Raw genomic sequence first — 21,183 nt, forward strand, 5'->3', positions numbered from 1 at the left:
GAGTCTATAATTAACAGAAACATTGTATTATGCTTCCTTTAATATAACAAAGGCAATATACCAAAGCTAAATGCATGGAAAGGGGGAGGCATAGCAGAAGGGTATGGGACTCCTGGCATTGGTGATGCTGTCTGACTCTTTATTCTACTTTAGGTTAATGCTCTCTTTCCTTTTGTTGCTTTCTAGCTGTCATGTTTTTTCTCTCTCTCTCTTTCTTTTTTCTTTTTCTTTTGTCTCCCTACCTTCTTTGACTCTTCCTCCTTCTTTGTGGAAGAAATGGAGATGTCCTTATATAGATAGTGGTGATGGTGGTGAATACATAAATATGTGACTATACAGGGAACCAACAATTGTTGACTTAGGACAGAATGTATGGTGTGTGAACAAAACCGTCTTTAAAAAAATGGGTTGATGAAGAAACCTTGAGGGCACTATATTGAGTGAAATAAGACAGAAACATAAAGGCAAATATTGCAGGCTCTCACTGATATGAACTAATTATAATATGTAAACTCATAGACATGAAATATAAGTTACCAGGATATAGAACAAGTCTAAAGAATTGGGAGCGGTTGCTTATTAATGCGCAGAATGTTCAACTAGGGTGAACTTAAACATTTGGAAATGGACAGAGGTGATGGTAGCACATTGTGAGAATAACTAACAGTGCTGAATGGTGTGTGAAGGTGGTGGAAATGGTAAGCTCAGAGTCACGTATGTCACCAGAAGGAAAGTTGGAGGTTAAAAGATGGGAATGTGTAAAATACTGAATCTTGTGGTGCACAATGTCTGTGATTAACTGTACAAATATTAGAAATCTCTCTCACAAACTAGAACAAATGTATGACACTATAACTAGAAGTTAATAGAGGGGCATATAGGAAAAAATGTATACCTATTGCAAACTATATACTACAGTTAGTAGTTGTGCCAGTTTGAATGTATTATGTCCCCCAGAAAAAGCCTTATTCTTTGAAGCAATCTTGTGGAGCAGACATATTAGTGGCGATTAAGTTGGAACATTTGGATTAGGTTGTTTTCATGGAAATGTGCCCCACCCAACTGTAGGTGAAAACTCTGATGAGATATTTCCATGGAGGCATGGCCCCACCCATTCACGGTGGGCCTTGATCAGTGGAGCTATATACATGAGCTGACGGGCAGAGGGAACTCAGTGCAGCTGTGAGTGACATTTTGAAGAGGAGCTACAGCCAAGAGGGACACTTTGAAGAATGCACAGGAGCTGAGAGTAGCTGCGGACAGTTTGAACATGGCCGTTGAATGCAGACTTCTGCTCCAGAGAAACCAAGAGAGGAAAAACGCCCCAAGAGCAAGTAAGAGTAACATTTTTGAGGAACTGCAGCCTAGAGAGGCGCATTCTGGGAGAAAGCCATTTTGAAACCAGAACTTGGGAGCAGATGCCAGCCACATGCCCTCCCAGCTAAAAGAGGTTTTCCGGACACCATTGGCCATCCTCCAGTGAAGGTACCTGATTGCTGATGTGTTACCTTGGACACTTGATGGCCTTAAGACTGTAACTGTGTAACCAAATAAACCCCCTTTTATAAAAGCCAATCCTTCTGTGGTGTTTTGCATTCCAGCAGCATTAACAAACTAGAACAGTAGTATTTTAACATTCTTTCATCAATAGTAACAAAAGTACTATACCAAAACTACGACTCAGTAATGGAGGGGGGTGGTTAGGGGTATGGGAGGATTTGAGTTTCCTTTTTTTGTCTTTATTTCTTTTCTGGAGTAATGAAAATGTTCCAAAAATTAAAAAAAAATTGATTGTGGTGATGGATGCATAGCTGTGTGATGGTACCATGGGCAATTGATTGTACACTTTGGATCTTTGGATAATTGTATGGTATGTGAACAATCTCAATTAAAAATTTTTTTTTTTAAATAGCTCTATTGTGTGTGTTTGTTTGTTTGTCTAATCATGGCATCCACCCATACTCATACCTGCTGGTTCCCCCTTACCCTCCTCGGTAAGAAAAGTTGTAGGTCCTGGGCTTTAGCCATTTGGAGATATAAAAATAAGTAGAAGACATTGAAATGAATTATCTTTGGAAACTTAAAATATAGTTGATGAAACTGAATGTACACAAATGAATATGACTTGAACTCTTACAAAATAGCAAGTAAACCATCACATATCAATATAAGAATGTCAGAAGAGTACACCCCCCCCTTGACAAATGCAGTTAAAAAATAGTGTAAAAGGCTGTTTGTAAACCTGTTAACTTGTATGTCTATATGTGTCCTATTTCTTTGTAAATACAAAACTTTCTGAAAGTATAAAATGGAAAGCAGTTTCATACACACGGCAGGCATGCTTAAATGTGTTTCATGATAAATGTTTAAGTGTGAAAATAATAAATGCATAAAATCTCTCTGTGGGTCAATGCCAGAACACTTAAGCTTGTTGATTCTTTCCTGGAAAACACATTTATCCCTGCATTTAAGGGTTGTATTTCTGTTTGACTAAGTTGTCTTTCCTTCCTTTAGCTGTTAGTAAGTTGTCATTTCCAAATGAAAGCTGAGTGTACTTTTTGCAGTATTTGCATATTCTTCTACTGAAGGCTCTGATTTAAACAGCAGGCATGTGTTAGAGAGAGCTGGGGAAATCTGGCCAGGTGGGTGTCTAGCAAGCCCATACCACTGCCAAGCCCTAAGACATATCAGTGGCATCTGCTGAACATTGCAGACCTTCCTATTGATCTTGTCCAAAAGCAGTGAAACCTACCAACTACCCAGTATATTCAAGATTTGATTGGTTGACTGATTTGTTGCTGTTAATATTTGAAGTACCTAATTATATTACTCTTGTACTTACAATATGATAACAAGGCATAGAAACTCAGTATAATTTTTCTGTAATTAGTGCATCCAACCTCTGACCAGTACTTTTCCAAAGATGCCATTCTCCTTTTACTTCCATTCACTGTTCTCTCCTCCCTTTTCATTTTCTTCCCTCCTCTACCCTCTACCTCCTCCCCCCGCTTCCTTTCCCTTCTTTTTCTTCCTTACTCTCTTTCCATCCCCTGCTCCATCTCTCTTCCTTTCTCCTTCCCTTTCTCCATCATTAGATATTTATTGCAAGCTTTTCATAGGTAGATCAATAAAAATGAGTGAGACAATAAGTTATAATATATAGCTTTAAGTAATCCCTGACTCTGAAATGTATAAAACTAAATGTAGTAAACACGTTTTCAAGCAACAATTTCAGAATTGTTTAAGAATGAATTTAATTATAATTCATGGTCATACACATGTATTTCTTTATTGCACAATAGCTAAGCAGTGTTAAATAATTATTTTAAATAAAAGCTGTCAGATTCTACAGATATGGCCTTTGTACTTCCCAGATTATTCTTCACGGACCTGTTTTTCAAAAGTATGCTGACATTTAGAAAAGCAGATATTCCAAGTTGACATTTTTTTCCTCAGCTGGATGAATTTTCAAGACAGAGCTTGAGCAAAGAATCACAAAGCTGTTGCAGTGCTTATTGTTATGGGGGACTTTTTCTTTCTAATCAGGCGTTTACAAGTAACTGGCATTTTCACTGCTTCCTTTTCATAAATGGGACATGGTTCTGCGATTCGACATCTTATTCTTAGATAAATATGTATTGGTCCAATTTATTAGGTAAAGAGAATACATTACTTTTAAAACTAAAATTTAAAATGTGGCTAATTTCACTTCATTGAATTTATTTTACCCTGTAAGAATTTCTCTACTAAGTATTAGAAACTTCATGAACAAATTCAGTCTCCAGTTTCCATTAGCAATAGAATTTTTGTTCTCTTACTCTTAGACTTAATTGTATTGACTTTCGTGATGAATGCTTCTGAAATCTAATTTATAAAATTTCAGTGTTAAACAAGACACTGATAATTATCCCATTATTTTTTGTTTTGCTGTGGCAAACAAACAAAAGCAAAGCCTCTTTTATTCTTAACCTAAAAAAAATGAATCAAGGAAACAGTGGCAGAATATGTCCTCGTAGCAGTTATATTTCTATATACTAGAAGAAATTATATTTCTTCCTTTTAAAGGGGCGTTTTAGAAGGCTGGTATTGTGTCTCATGATGGCTGACTGGTTTTGTATTCTGCACCATACCTTCCCAAATCCTTGTAACACAGAACGTTTCAGTTGAGCAGTGGAATGAGTTTCGAGATTGTGTAGTTATATGTATTCAAGAATGGGAGGAACTTCATGTATCTACTCACCATAGTTGCCCGGAGAAGTATTAGGAGGGTCTGTCTGGTAGGGGAAATAATTGTGCAAGTAGAGAGTAAGCTCGCACATGCTAGGAGAGTAGGAATCCTTGACTTCTCCTCCTCCTTCCTCTCCAGCCCAACACCAAGCTCTGACATGTCTACCTTCTGAGAGCTCTCAATCTTTCTTCATCTCCACAACCACCATTCTAGTTCAAGCCACTTTTCTGTTCACTCTCCACTCTGCACCCAGAATGATCATTTAAGTACACAAATTGAACCATATTATTTGTTTGCCTAAAATCTGTCAGTGATTTTCCTTTCCTCTTGGGACAAAAGCACAATCCTTAACTGACTGACAAAGTCCAGCATGTCGGTCCTCCTTTCCAGGCCAGGAAGTCTCTTTTTACCCTCAGACTCTACATTTGACCCACACTGGTCTTTTCTCAGTTCCTAGAACATACATTGCTCTCCTCCACCTCCACCCTTTGCATAGCTCTCTCTTCTTCCTGAAAGGCTCTCAAAGACCCCTTCCTCAGTGGGGGAAACTTCTCTGTCCCCCAGACTGCTAAGGTTTCCTTATGGTACCCAATCTTTGTAACACTTATCACAACTTTCATTTATGGATTTATGTGATTGATTAATATATATTTTTAATTAATGAAGTGATAAGGCCCGATTATCAACTCCATGATGACTGAATTATAAGCTCATGTCTGTTGTGCTCAACCCTGATTTCCTAAATCTAATACAATGCTTGGGAACTCTACTTTATGCATATATATAAAAATAAATAGCTATTCAATATGGGAGGAAAGTAGAGGATAGTAGATATGAGGTGTGGATTTGGTATCAGGCCAACTGGAATTCCAGTCTTGGCTTCCTTGCTAGCTAGCGATGTAATGTTGGCCAAATTACATAACTTTTCATAGACTCAGTTTCCAACAGGGTTAATAATGCCTGATACACATACTGATTGTAAAGATTAAATTAAATAGTCTCTTAATAAAATTTTTGCCACTAATATTATGCCATTATTATTATGGTTGCCCCTATATTAATATTGCAGGAATCAACATTCTAATTTCCCTCAAGGACAATTTATGGTAGCTAGGCAAATACACAAGTTAGTATGATGCTAAAAATCATTTTCTTATGGGTATTTCTTTGAAGACCTTGAGACTAGGAAGTGGATGGTGTTTTCTTCTGGAATACCTCCAAAGTGTCTTTTCTTCAGCCTGTGATCACTTGTAACATCATGAGTGATGGCATAATGGCATGCAATGGAAAACCACTACCAAGAGGCAAAAATGATGAGTTTTCAGCCTTTTCAGAATTCAGTTTCCTGAAGCAGATAAGAAAAAAAAATTTGGTTAAACTTACTTATTTTGTAGTTTGTACTTCCTTGAAAATCAGATAATTCTAGAGTTGATTTTTTTAATGGCTCTTCAGTAAGTAAATTCTCAGAATTGCCAGGAATGCTCACCTAAGTTAAATCTTGTATGTCTTTATTCTTATCTCTGAGTGCCTCTGCATGGATTACTAGCCTTTATACTGAATCCATCAACCAGTCGCTCTTAATTTTGTTACTCCCTATGTGCCTAGACTGTGCCAGACACCATAGAAGGTATACAAGACATATAGATCCTTCCCATAAAGAAATCATTGCCTAGTTGAGGAAATAAGATTCCCATCTGAAATACAAAGAGAATCAGAGGGTAGACAAAATGCAAAATTGTGTAGCAGAGACAACTAGAGAAAAGAGAGCCAGCCAAAGAGTCCCAAGAAGTGTAAATTTGACCCTTAGTACAAAAGGTAGCTTTCAGAAAAGATACTCCATTCTTTTCTGATTCCCCAGACATTTCTCTTTTCTTCCTATCCTTAGTTCTGCTATCTGTACCACTCTTTGGAAACCTCTTTTCTGTTAGCCCTGGTCCCTTCCTGTTGCATCATTCCATTGCCAGAGCAGCCTGTAGCAGCAAACGCTCAGTGATAACAGATGGTAAGGCAGCGGAAAGGGGATTGGATGGAAAAGCCCTCTACCATGATATGAACGTTCTTCATCCTTTACCTATTCTCCAATATGGTTCTAAACCAGGAGACAACAAACTTTCTCTGTGAAGAGCCAGATAGGAAGTATTTATGGTTTTGCAGATGTTGTCTCTGTTGCAACTAGTCAGCTCTGCCATTGTAGCACAAAAGCAACCAGAGACAGTGTATAAACAAATGGGCATGGCTGTGATCCAATAAAACTTGAATTACAAACAGGCAGTAGGCCATATTTGACCTACAGGCCATAGTCTTCTGATCCCTGTTGTAAATCCCTTTTACTCCAGTGCTAGCAGCCAAGGAAGGAGGAAAGGAAGAGAGAAGAACCTTTGGTAAATTTTATCTCACTATCACGCCTCTTTCCCTCCCTCCTCAGCTCATCCTACCCCAGTAGCAGCTACACAGGAGTGAGAAGGTGGATGGGGAGAGAGAAGGGAAGTGATGAGAGAGGAGGGGTTCAACCCTGCCTGTTTCCCTCCATACACTAGTGTCACATCCCAAGCCCTCAGACACTTCTCCCGGCCTCATACGTCTTGTGCCAAATTCTCCCTGACTCTTAAGCTCAATAATAGCTCTTCAGTGTACCCACCCCCACTCCCTCAAATGCTTCCACTTCTCTCAAACCCCCTCAGCCCCACTCTTCTGTATCTTCTGCCCCAACAAGTCAGCACCAGTGACTGAAAGAGTCAAGACATCTGCTAAGGATATGTGTTGTGGCATTCTGAGGTTATTTCTGCATGCATTTTCCCAGTAAAGATGTTGTTATTTCAAGACAGTTAAATATGATTAGAATTAGGTTAAATAGATTTCTGTGACCTACCCCAGCAACTTTTTATTTCTATGGGAAAATATGGTAGGTATTTGGAAAGTCACACTGAGTTAACCTTAACATATGAACTTTTGGAATACTACCTTTCGTAAGTTGGAAATTGCATCTTGATCCTGTTTAAGCTAAGAATTGCCTAGTGTTGGGATTTTATGAGCACTCACAGATAAGGTGACTAAAGCAGATAATTTACTGAAGTGTAAATTATAGGTAGATACTGGCCAAACTAGGGAGTGCTCTAGAAGGGCTCTGTTAAACAGTATCTGATTTTCCGCCTCTTGCTTCTTCCGTGAAGGGTAAGTAAAACAACACAGAACAGATTAGCAGCTGATGCCTCATATCCTGCTTCTTTTATTTTAACCTTTGTTTTTATTCTCCCCTCTTGGAAGGAGTTTATCCTTGTCCACATTGAATTTTCCTGCCAAAGTTAATAGCCCATGCTCACAACATCTAAATAAATCAGTAACAGTTGATGATAATATTGGTTAGGAGAGAGAAGTAATGTTTGGCATGCATTACGTTAGTTAGACAGATTGGGACCAGATTAAGGACAGAGGGGGTAGTAAGGTGATTTTGACTTGCAGTTATTGCCCTTCAGTGCAGTTTGAGTAAATAGATCAAATGCTGGTTTTGAAGACAGCAAAAGCCTGAGAAAGGCCAGAATATTGATTGTAGGTGTTTTTACCTGCACAGAGAATAGTGATTAGGATTCTAGCTGTACCACTTTTAGTAGGAAACTTTCTTGGGTTTTTAAGCAAAGAAAAGTGCTCTGCCAAGTTGGAAATGTTTTGTGTTTCCCTGTCTGTCCTTTCTTTTCTTTTTAGTAGTTTTTGTTTGTTTCTCTATTCATTTATCTCTACTGAAGTATTTATAAATTTTCTTAATTTTCTTGTAGCTTCATTCTGATGATGAGCTATTCTGTTAGTAAACTATAGATGAATATAGCTGAGTGGCCTTAATTTTCAAAGAAAACAGATCCTTACTAATTACAGAAGTATCAAAGTTTGATGTTTAATTAAATGTTGTATTTCTTTCTTGAGAGAAAAAGAGGAAAGTTCTCAATTATCAATACGTAAGGGTTAATAGTCCATTAATCATAAAGATTAGATCTTTTAAAATATTGAAGGTGACTTTAGTTTGGGAGGCTATTTATAATTTAATATTTATGTATGATGTTAAGAAAATGAACTGTCTGCCATTGCTGCAACATGAAGAGCAGATACAGGGAAAGCTAGTTTGTGTTCTGCCTCTTTCTGGGCCTCTGCTTAAAATGCCTCCAGAAGCTATGCTGAGCTGGATGACAATACTTCTCTGACTCCACTTCAACCTTTGTTGGTTTAGTTTTCATCCCTTAAACTCCTGGTCCAATCTGCTATTGCCAGTGGAGCAGGATTTTGCAGTATCCACATGGCAGCCAAGGAGCCATCCTGTGTATCCAAGTATACTTCCTGGCAATGGTGTTAGAAAACTTCAGCTCCAGAATGGGTGGCATTTCAAACTGAAATCAAGATGTGTGTGAAACTGTCAGTATAGATTAAGTGCAATAACAGCAGCTCTTTTCATTACCTTGTGTCTGGTACTGGGAGGACAAAGAGTTGCAGTGGGATAAACAACAGAGAAAGCCAAGCCATTAAGTTTCAAAGCCATGTTCTTGGACAGACCACACAACATTGTTTATCAACCTGGATAAACAACTGGAGTTGTATGTCATTTTTTGAACTTTGTGCTGAAGCATTACGTACATAGATGCTTCCCATTATTTTTTTATAAAGGTCTTTAAAAATAACCACAGAAATGTCCTTGAGGAATAAACGGAAGCAATATTGAGCCACACATAATCCTCCACCCCAATTTTATATATACTTTCTATTTTATTTTTACTTTCTATTTAAAATTATTTTTGACCTACAAAAATGTTGTAAAGTAATAGCAGATCTCCTTGGTCAGCATCCCCTGTTGTTAGCATCTTAAATAACAAAAGTACAATTATAAACCAGGAAATTAGCATCGCTTCAATACTATTAATAACCTACAGACTTTTTTCCAAATTTCACCAATTGTCCCACTAATTTTTTTGTCCCACTAAAAATCTGGTCTAGTTTTCAATCCAGGATCCCAGATTGTATTAAGTTTTCATGTGTTCTTAGTCTTCCCCAATCTAAGAACCTTAGCCTTTCCTTATCTCTCATGACCTTGACAGTTTTGAAAATTGCTGGTCATTTATTTTAAAGAATGTCTCACAATTTTGGTTTGTCTGACATTTTCCTCATAGCTAGATTGAGGTTATACATTTTAGCAAGAATACCGTAGAATACCCAGCCCAGCGTAGCACAGCAGGAGTGCATGTTATCAGCATGTCTTATTACAGGTTAATTTTGATCACTTTGTTAATGTGATGTCTGGCAGGTTCCTCTACTGTAAAGTTACTATTTTCCTCTTATAATTAATAAGCATTTTGTGGGAAGTTATTTTGAAAATACACAAATATTCTATTTCTCATCACTCTTTTGCTCACTTATTTTAACAACTGTTAATGATTCTTTCCTGAAACAATTATCATTGTGGAATTTGTCAAATGTCACTTTCTACTTCCATCATTCTTTCCATATTTATTAATCAAAATAATACTGTAGAGCTGACTCTTCTCCCCCACCTATTTATCCGATTATTTATACCCCACCTATTTATCTAATTATTTATATCATTATGGACTCCAGGATATATAATTTATTCTGAATTGAAATCCATTAATATCATTATTTTGCTTCTCAGATTGTCCCAGATTTGGCCATTGGGAGTGTTTTCACATTGGCTTTGCATACTACCATTTTTTATAAGAGTAGTAAATACATTCTTATGAACACTAGTCTGTTTCTTAGTACTATGTAACAAACAACCCCAAACTCAGTGGCTTAAGACAACATTGTATCATTAGTTCTTGTGGTTCTGGGAGTTGGCTCCTTGAGCTGGGTGGTTCTCTCTTGGAATCCCTCATAGGGTCGCAGTCGGGCTAAGACTGTGCGGAAGCCTCTTCGGTTACATGTGTGGAGCCCAGTCTGGGATGGCTGTAATAGCTGAGTGGCTAGTTGGCTATCTCTTATCCACACAGCCCCTCCAAATGGCTAGTTGGGCTTCCTTATATCATGGCAGTCTCAAACAGTTGAACTTCTTACTTTGTAGCTAGCTACCCCCAGAGCAGTGTTCCAAGGGACTGAAGTGGAGGCTACAAGGTTTATCAATTCTGCCGTATTCCATTGATCAAAGCACTTACCAGCCAGTAGATTCCTCTCCATAGAGAAATGGTTTACACAAAAGAAAGGGAAGAAATTGATAATGGCCATCTTGGAAACAAACCACTTCAGATATCTTGTGTTGATTTAAACTATTGTAATGTAAATTAAATATTCTTTATGCATACAGTGATGATGCATGATAAAGTCATAGAAATTGAGTGCAAGAAAAACGACAAAACCAGTATATTTCTAACTAACAATATTAATTTAACATGACAATTGATGTTGCTTCACTGAAACCAAAATGCTGCTTAGTCTCTGAATGTACTAAATACTGTAGGTAGAGGAGATTTTGAATATGATGTGCCCAAACCTCATCCTTTAATCAGCCTCTATATTTATTCTGCACATTATGAAATCATTTCCTGAGGGATGGAAATGAAGGAAAGAAAGAAAAGGTAGTGAGGCTGGTGGCTTTGGGGGTTAATTGCTTTTAGAGATTTCCTTTATGCCCCTTGGTATCAGACAGTGATATTTTCCATAATTCTGTATCAGACTGGCTATTTGTATATGCTCATAGATAATGTATATAAATAGATACACACTTAGGGGATCTATTTCTCTCTAACATAAAGAGTTACCTGCCTGACTTATTTATTAAAATAGAACAAACTTCAAATGGAGGACAAACTTTGTTTTTTTCTGAATAAATGTTTTTTGAATACATATTAAAGATTGACCCCTGGTACTCCTCTTCTAAGGACAGTGTCATCAATCAGGGACCCGTGTCATTAGAAATGCAGGGCCCTGCTCAAATGGATACAACTTTTCCTGTGAGATGGCAAGCCTTCAGTGTGTCCAGCAATCACTGGAGCCAGGTGTGTTTGTGGTAGAGGCAAAAATAACTACGGAGGAACAAAATGAACACAAGCCCCTTAATGCTCTACTGAGTGCTGTGGCAGGAGAAAACATAAAAATGTCATGAGAAAGTCTTTTTTGCCATACTTGGGAATGAGGAAATGGATGAAGCAGAGAAGAAAATCAGATGCCCTACTTTCTAAACTGAATAATGAAAACAAATTGTTCTTCACTTGTGGCTTAGGTTTTCTGGGACACTTACGAGGCAGCCATTGTTAAAAATTGGTCCCTCAAATGAGAATAATAAAGGAAATAGTTAGAGCCAAAAGTGATTCTCATGACCTGACTCCACCAGAGGGTCCGACACTGTGAAGAAGCACCTCTTAAGACCTTTTATTAGGTGGTTCTGGGGAGGGGAGGGGAGGCAGGAGAAGAGGTGCTGTTCTTATATACATGCGTATGTGCTCCATTTCCTGCCTGTCTCTCTCTGGCTTTCTCTTTTTCATTCTTGGTACCTAATTTAACAATGTAGAGGGGCAGCATTGAGTTAAGGAAAGAGAATGGGCTTTTAAATCAGACCGTTTCCAGATATGAACCTGGATTCTCTATTTACTAGCCCGGTGATGTTTGGCAGGTTGTGTAATCTGCTGATACCCCAGTTTTCTTTTGCCTAAAGTGAAGGTATGATGACTGTGTCATAAGACTTACTGGTTCAGAGTCTCGAACATTGGAGATACACATCATATGGAAGGTATTTTGTGTTTTATAGTCAGTACATGTTGGAATCACTCCCCTTGTTATTGACGTTTTATATTGAACTGAGCTCTTACTTCCAGAACTTTCCTTTAATCAATTAGATACATACCTAAGATACACTGTATACATTGTATAATTTAAGGAAAATTAAAACTTAGCTTAAAGCTCCAAGTTTCAGATGAAATATGTCTTAAAACTTTTGTGCCAAGGATGTGAAGATTTTAGAAAGAAGTCGGAGGAGAATTATCCAAGTAACTTAAGGGTTAGGCTGCACAGAATTTCCCAACATGGGCACTATTGGTATTTTATTCTGGTTCTTAATACTAAATTCCACCTAGTCGTTGTGACAGCCCAAAGCCCTGTAACTCATATTCGTATTTTACCTAGAGGAGCACTATTCCCCATAGTTGAGACCACTGGACTAGAGTATATATTTATGTATTTATTCTACAAGAAGAGGGCATGTGTCCAGATGCTAGACTGAATACATACTGTAGTGTACACTTCCCACACGTAATCCTTAGAAATGACAAAAAAGATAATTTATGTAATACGTAACTTCATTCTTTTACAATAAGATGAACCCTTGGTAGATCAGGAATTGCTAACATAAAGGACTAAATTGAATGGTGAAAACAATGGTCTCAGATGCACATCTTGGGTTCTTTGGGGTGGAACAATACATAGCTTCCCTCTTCCTGATTTCTAAATTAGTTGAGAAAAAAAGGCAATGGACTAAGATGCGTGGGATTAAATATTGTACTTATTAAGCTGATACTGAAGAATTTGGCTTATATATGGGGCAAATGGGTTTCCTAACATCAGAATGAGACAGATGTACCCAGTCATGACAACAGTCACCTGGGGCAGGCTTTCACATATTTGGGGTGTGGTTGTGTTCCTCTAACCTTCATGGATGAGGAATACTTATGATTTCTGCAGGCAGGCCCACTTTCAAGAGAGAAAAAATGCCCACATTCTTCCAAATTCTCCAGTCAGTTTCCTCCCCTCCAGGGAGGAGTGAGTGAAGAGGAGGACACTGACCTGGAGTATTACAGCCAATGGAGCTTCCTTCATATGAAAAAAAATCACGTTGGGAAAAATCATTTTCCTCTAATATTACTTAGAAAGGAACTTCTGCAAGGGAAAGGGGACCTGCAAGGGTGCACTGTGTCTGGAAAGGGTGGATATGGGGAGCAGGAAGAACATGAGGATGGTCTAAGGGCAAGTAAAAGAATGGATGGTTGTTATTAACGGAGCAGAAACAGATAAATTGACCCCTACATATTCCCTACTCTGATCTGGGTCAAGCAGAAGTGATAGGGGGATCTGCTATCAGAGGGAGCCTGAGATTTGGTAGCTCACATAGGAAAAAAGGTTGGTAATAACCAAGTGGAAAAGGGAGTACCCTCTCTGGAGACTGACTCCAGGATCCTCTTTGGCTCCATATTCTGCAGCCTTTCTTATGAAAATGGGCTTGAATGCAAGTCACAGAAGTGCTTATTAACTTCTGTGTGCTCCATCCTCAGGCATGTTGTAAAAACTGATACATCAAATAGTCTAATATTTCAACTTAAAGTACAACTTAAAGGTACAATCAGTTGTTAGTCATCAAACATTTAAGAAAAGCCAGCACCACTAAAGCAAGAAAGAAAACCCTGTGAAAGGAAGAATCTACTCTCAAGGAAAGGGGTTAATCAAGGTAGTACACTAAGAATAAATCAGATTTTGATATTGGTCATTTGATCAACAGTTCTGGGAACATGGTGATGGAACAGCACCCTCAGAAGACTATAAGAATTTTATGACGAACTCATATTCTCCTACAGATGTGTGAAGAGAAAATTGAAAGTTAAAAAAAACTAGAAACACAGAGACTTATAATGTCTTCTATATGTAGACTACTCTGAATGAATTAAAAAAAATGAAATATAAAAAAAGAAATATAATTTAAGAAAATAACTGGATGTAAGAATCAATGATACTTGAAGATGTTATCAATCAAAATAAGAGCTTAAAGTAAAAGAAGAGAATACAGGATCCAAGAAATAGTGACTGTGATTAAAAGAGCAAGTAAAGAAAGATAAAGAAATATAACTGCATCATGCCTAGCGAACAGTCAGTCCAGGTTAGAGCGGGAGGAAGGAGGACGCATGTAGATTCCGTGGGTGAGAGGTTAGGGAAGAACTTTAGGATGTCATCAACTCAGGTACCAAAAAAAGGTGGGAGAGACAGAAGAATAAGAAAGGTAAACAAGGTACATCAAGAAAGAAATAAGCATATTCTTTGGCATTTACTGGAAAATATTTTCATGATCTTAATTGCAATTGCCATTTACTGATAACAACTTTTAAAATAAACCTGTATAGACCAGGGGCCCGCAGATAACAGTCCATGTGCCAAATCTGGCCCTTGGTCTGTTTTTGTATGGCCTTGTGGCGCTATGAATGCTTTTTACATTTTTAAAGAATTGCAAAGAAGCAGTAGCTGCAGCAGAAGACAACTATGAGATAGAGACCTTGTATTACCCACAAAGTCTGAAACATTTACTATCTGGCCCTTTACAGAAAAAAGTTATTGATCCCCATTTTTACTCAAAGTACAACAAATCACAGTTATAAAATATAAGTTTTTATGAACCTTGACAATGTAAAAGAACAGATGAAAGAAGTTGAGACACCAAAGGAGAAAGCAGAGATGAAGGTCAGTGTAGAAAAGCTAATAGCTTTCATCTTAGAATGTGGTTAAAAAAAACAGAACATGAAGACTTAAATACGTTGTTTAAAGTTACAAAGTCAATTGAAGGAATAAAAATACTGAAGTAATTATAGAGAAAAAAAGGGTTCTGAGTAGTGTGAGTTAAATCTTATATTGTCCCAATGATAAATAAAGCACTGGCAGGATAAGTATAGAATTTTTAAGTAGGGAAGTAACTACCAAAAGAATAGAAAGTGTAGTCCTGGGGAGCTGGAGAGAGAGTGCCCAATACTGGGGTGGGGTGGGGGCAGCTGCTTTTCATTATACTTGTTTCGAGTAACTTAAATTTGTTGGCAGTCAGTTTAAAAAACAACAAGGGGAGAAACATTATGCCATAACGGAGAAGACACTTGGCTTAGGTTCCCCTTTTCCTGGCCCCCATCTAGCTGTGCGATTGTTTCCTCATTTATAAAACCACTTGGACTCAATTTCTACAGTTGGGTTTGAACTTGTAAAAATGCTTAGATCTTTTCAACTTCTATATCTAAGACTGCAAATTTACAGAATGACTTAATCAAAGTTAATTATATGAAAAATAGATGTTAGTGTTATAGTTCTACGAGATTAACATGGTTAGACATTTACTCCTACAGCATTAGAAGTAGATCAGTCACTAAGAGCAAGTCACAGGAAGAAATTCTGGAACTCTGTTGCACTGCACCCTAAATTTAATTGAGGCTTAACTTTCTGAAAAAGCTTAACAGTGCTAGAGAGAATCCAGACCAGAATTTCACAGTAGCTGCACTTCAATTGGATCATTAATCATTTTGTGTTAATTCAACAGTGCAGAAAAGTCTATATGGAGCATTAGAGCCACCCTAACAGCTGTCATGCAAAGAAAGATACTGTGAAAGAATCAAAAGCAAAATGTCCTGGATATCCAGTGGTTCTAGACACTCAACAAAAAGTGTGATTGAAATGTCTGCAGTAGACACTTGATTCAGGTTACACAAGGTAGTGTCAGAAGTCAAGCATGATTTAGTAACTATAAAGCAGTTGTTTGCCACTGAATGCCAAGTGAGAATATCAGTAACTGCAAGGCCAGATGTTCAGACTCATGCTTTTCTTGCATTTTCTCTGTTTTTTTTTATTTGCTGAGTGCTGTTAATCATATGCCCTTGATATGCAGCGTTCAATCCGTTTTGTTAGCCTTTTATCATTTTGAACAGTTACAGATTATGTCTCCATGGAGTGTGCTAGTAATGTCCTTATGTTGCACCAGCCTGTGCTTTCTGAGATAAACAAATGAGTAATTCAAGCTTTGTAACGGGTATGTGTGTCACATAAGGGCTCAGTCATAATTTTTGAATTGTCTGCCAATGCACATTTAAATCAAAGTGTCTATCTGAAACAGTAGTAGTATTTCATGAGCTGGATAGAACAGGTCGTTATTCTACCTCTAAACGTTCTTTTTTTTTTTCTTTCCAATTTTACTTGGTTGGGGGGGCACAAAAGTTCAATTTAACATTAAAGTCAAAGTCAAGGCACAGGAACTTTAAGGCTGCATTTTTCAATCCTCTTGTCTTGAAAGTTTGGTTAATTTGTACATATGGACAGGCTACATATCCTAGGCTACATGATATTGTTCTTTACTTTTCTTGAGGTTTTGAACAGTGATAAAAAATCTCAAAGTTAATAATTAAATAATACTTTTTCTTGGTATCTAAAATGATTTCCTGAATGGTGTGAATGTGTATGTGTGCATGTGTGTGTAACTATTTCCACAGATTGGGATAAAGTTAGATAAGGTTTGTGATAAATTTCGTCCTATTTCAAAACCCTTTACTTGATTCTGACCAAAATGGAAAACAAAAACAAAAGAATGCTTCAGAAGCATCCATTGAAGTCTGTTGCTTTGGGAATTCATGTATAAGTAATCATGGACATCTTCAAATCAAACTAACTTTATGTTCTCTTTGGAGACATTATTCTGTGATTTTTAAACAGCGTTTTTACCCATTTCTCATTTCCTTATGGAACAAAATGATCATGAAAATGAATATTATTAATTCATGATGGTGATTGCATTATATTTCAGCTGATTAAAGCCAGCTGGGAAACAGTACCTCAATGCTGTTTATAAGAATCATGTCTGGCATATGCAAAGTTCATGAAAATTCGTAGCATTTTATTAAATAATGTGCTAGGTGGTATCTGTACTAATATTTTAGAAAGGTCTATCTTTAATTCATGAACCTTTCAGTTGCCTTAAAAACTTATGCCAGGAGGGCAAAGCCTTCCAACCCACTTACAGTTATTGCAAACTCTCCTTCCAGTTACGGTTTCATATAGGGTATTGCAGTTGCCTGCTGTGTTCAACGTTTTATTGCAACCATTTTTCTTTGACTCTTGAATATCCAGTTAGTTACCTGTGACAGTTATTTCAAATTTCTATTCTCTCCCTGTCGTCTTTTAAATGAGCCCAATCTTTATCAAAATTTTTCTCAGTGATCAGCTAATAAGAACTATAATATTCTAAAGTCATAACAACAAAAGGAGCACCGAGATTAAGAGGGAAAATGCCTTTGTAAAGTATCTGTTTTATCTGCTAAATCTCAGATAAGTCATAAGGTTTGGCAATTGTTAATCATAATTTTCCAGACTTCCTTTCTCACATTTTCATTATGGAATACACAGGGGCTAGAGTCAGTAATAAGCTAGCAAATATCTCTCAGAAAAATCTTTTAAAAATTAGGCATTTAGCATTAATTTAATTTAAAAACAAAAGTACTATTTGGTAACCTGCTATGTACCAAGGTAATGGAGATAGAATAGAGAACAAGGTATATGCATTGCTACTTCAAGAGATCTTTTAACTAAATGGTGATCTTAGGCACTGAACAAATATTTATTATTATAATCCATTATGAGTGTAATAAATTTTATAAATAAAAAAATGTAGGGTATAATGAGTAGTTTAATAAGGCTGAGACATCCTCAAAGGTTTTCTTTAGGAAATAAAATTTAAGCCAGGCCTCAATGAAGGAAACTCAATTAGTCAAAAAGAGGAGAAAGAGTATTTTCAACAAAGGGAATATTGCCTGTAAATTCATATGTAAATAAGGTGCTCTATGCAGTGGAATGATTGAGATAGAATCACTAAGTCACTGTCACTAAATTATGAATAGCAATGCAGAGTGATGAGAGTGGTGCAAAGTCAAGCTACATCATTAAGTAGGTGGCGGGCGGGTGGGGATCATGTAGAAGCTTGTAAGCTGCATTAATGTTTTGAGAGTTTATAGTACAAACAATAAGGAACCATTGCAGAGCTTTGAGTTGGAGAGTTGTGCAGTTGTTTTCAAAGTATCTATGGGGAGAAGCAGCAGCAGTGGCAGCGGCATGTGGAATGGCCTCAGCATTCCAGAGGCTTCTAGTGGTCTTTCTTCTGAGGCTTGGCCCTGGTCCCCAACCTTCCCGCCCCATCGGTTGTTGTCTGGGTGGATTTAAACAGGTCAAGTTAAATCAAACTGAGTAATCATGGCAGAAGGTGGATTCGGTCCCTGTGAATGTGTTTGTTCTCATGAGCATGTGATGAGAAGGCTGATCAATCTGTTGAGGCAGTCCCAGTCCTACTGCACAGACACAGAATGTCTTCAGAAATTACCAGGACCTTCTGGGGATAATGGCATCGGTATTACTATGAGCTTGATGGCCTGAATGGTTACTGCAGTGATCTTGTTCTTACTGAGACCTCCTAATCTAAGAGGATCCAACCCACCTGGAAAGCCAATGAGTCCTCATAATGGACAAGATCCACTAGTCCCTCTCCTCCTGTGGACTAACTCTGTAATGTGGGAAGTGAAAATAAACACCTTGCACGACCAAATGAACGAAGATGACCAGAGTACTCTTAACCCCATTATAAGTGTTTTTCCTTTTGCATCTGCAATATGGGATGGTATTGTTTCCATGAACTTCTGCAAATTTCACTTGCAAGCTTATTTTTGTTTCCTGTGTTATCACCATTCCTATTTACAGTAAACTTGAGTAAATGATATTAAAAAAAAGTTACATGGGGCTTTTTTTGGTTGTCATAAATGTGAACATTCCATTCATTCTATTTGAAATGTGATCATAATTTTTGGGATGATTTCTGGCCTGATTGAAGGAAATTTGAGATCTCTGAATTTGAATATTTCAAGTAGTTTTGATAGTTTTAAAAATTACTTTTTTGCAAAAGGTATTTATAAAGTTATTAGGACCTGTCTGAGATTGCATGAATGAAATTACAGCCACACTGTATTTACATTCACCTCGATGGTTTATTTGTGGGTGCAAGTTTTCCCTTGTTCTTGGGATTGTGGCAGTCCTTGAATATTTTATAAATTACAGCTGAAATCTGTATCATCTATTATAACTGGTTTATGTGGCTAGGATAGGAGAAGAAATGAAATGGTTGTTTACTAAGTTTTTTATACTCACTAAAAAGTGCCTAATGTTAAGAAAACTTTAAATAGACATGACTGATCCATACTGTGGATGTTTACCAGTCTGTTATATGACATTTATAAACCCGGTACTTTATCCTTACAAGGGTTCATGAAAGGAAGAAAAAAAATCAACTCTGCCTTTGCCAGGTATAATTTGAAACAATAATAATTTAAGCTATAATTCATTGTTAAAACGAGTGCCTCTCAGGAAGCTTCTTTTCTATTCTAACACTTCCTGTTAAAATGAAATTACCTTAAAGCTGTATTGGGGGCCTGTTTGGTTATTGACATCTGAATGCCCATTTACTTATTTACTCTTTTGATTTTGAAGAAAAATTTCTGAGTCTCTTGTTTTCCTTCTGACTTAAACATTTTTTTAAAATGAATTATTAGTTTACTCCAAGGAAAAAGAAGGAAAATGAGAAACAATCAAGGATCTTTTTCTTACCCCTTATCTCATTCCTGTCTTGGTAATGGGATGGATTGGGATGGGAAGGAGAATTAATATAAGTTTTGAAGTATAAGAAAAAGTTAAAATTGCATTGTTTTGCTTAGTTTGGGAAAAAAAATAATATCATTACCATAAAAAATGCCTGTGTGACCTGTCTGGCTATGGAATTTTTTCCTAGCAAGCAATTGCTGGTTACTTATGGGGACTAGAAGATATTTTGCTATCAATGTAAGGATTTTTTCCCCTAGCTCAGTTTAGCTTTTCATTTTATAGATCTGAAACACTACTTGTATGAATTGAATAAGCTCCTCTATATCATTGTATTGTTTAATAGACTCTCTGATACAGTTATATGGCACTCATGAAAGGGATTTTTTCCTTCACTATGGTTACATTCTAGGCCACAAATATTAAGGGCATCATTTCAGTACATAATCTAATATTAACTACTTGTATTCCTCCTTGTGCATCTTGGCTTTGTGCTCAACTTCTTGAAATACTATTACCAACTCTTAATTGTGCTAATAGAAGGGTAACATAGGAAAGTCATATCCTGGATGAATGAACAGAACACCACAGATGAAAGGTTTTTCCTCTTGCTGCAACCTGCTAGAAGCCTTCCCAGTTCCATACTGGTCAAGTGTTTAAGGCAGAAAGGGCAGGAACAACTTAAGATGGAGAAAAATCCAATAACATTCCCTTTTTTCTCCTCCTGCCTCCTGAACTTTGAAGGTGTGCCCTTATAACCTGACAGTCTGTTCTCTAAGCTGCCTGAGAGCCATTGCCTTCCTGGTAAATACTGGTGTATACACTGGCTGGATGGCTCAGAGGATTGGTTTGGGTTTCAGAAATAGCCATAACTTGGAAACAGAGTGTCTAGTGTTAGCTAGATACCTGGAAATCTGGATTCTTATTTCTAGTCCTTCGTTTCTGTCACTTACACTTAATCTATATTACTGCTAGGATTTTAGCCTGTTCTTATATGGACCATCTACTTAATTAGTAATAAAAGTTCTTACCATAGTTAAATCTTGTTTTTTTGCTTGTAAAATCTCTCTGCATTACTGAAAAGATAGTGTGCTACACATTAGTATTCTTGTTGGCATAACTAGTAATTTATATTATTCTTTTTAATTCTGAAAGTTTCTAATTGTGGCTTTTTTTATTGAGAACACTATTAAATCATTGCTTGGCTTTGTAAACATTCATCTCAACTGTGGCTAAAATCCTTTAAAAAATAACCTAGGAAAAGAAGGATACAGCCCTGCATTTTAAAATCACCTTTTGCTCTTAAACATTCCACAAATGCTATTAGGAGTTTATTTTGCTTTTGAGTTATTCAGTGTTCTTTTATGCAAAATAATTATTTTTGTTTGTTTTCCACATGGAAAACGTTAACATTGGAAGTGTTTATAGTAAAAGATTTTACCTCGTATCTATCCAACCATGATCCCGTGGTCAGTGTACCGGTTTGTATATATTATGTCCCCCAGAAAAAGCCATGTTCTTTGATGGAGTCTTGTGGGGGCAGACATATTAGTGTTGATTAAGTTGGAACATTTGGATTGGGTTGTTTCCATGGAGATGAGCCCCAC

At 37.1% G+C, this 21,183-nt stretch overlaps 1 protein-coding gene and 1 pseudogene across 7 annotated transcripts in view; both read left to right on the forward strand.

The window, feature by feature from the left end:
• THSD7B (thrombospondin type 1 domain containing 7B) overlaps nt 1-21,183 on the forward strand; it is a 952,777-nt gene that overhangs the window by 630,920 nt on the left and 300,674 nt on the right. The window lies entirely within an intron of this gene.
• LOC119543968 lies at nt 18,030-18,489 on the forward strand (annotated as a pseudogene).

The sequence above is a fragment of the Choloepus didactylus genome, chromosome 9 (assembly GCF_015220235.1).
Source record: "Choloepus didactylus isolate mChoDid1 chromosome 9, mChoDid1.pri, whole genome shotgun sequence".
NCBI classification, from domain to species: domain Eukaryota; kingdom Metazoa; phylum Chordata; class Mammalia; order Pilosa; family Megalonychidae; genus Choloepus; species Choloepus didactylus.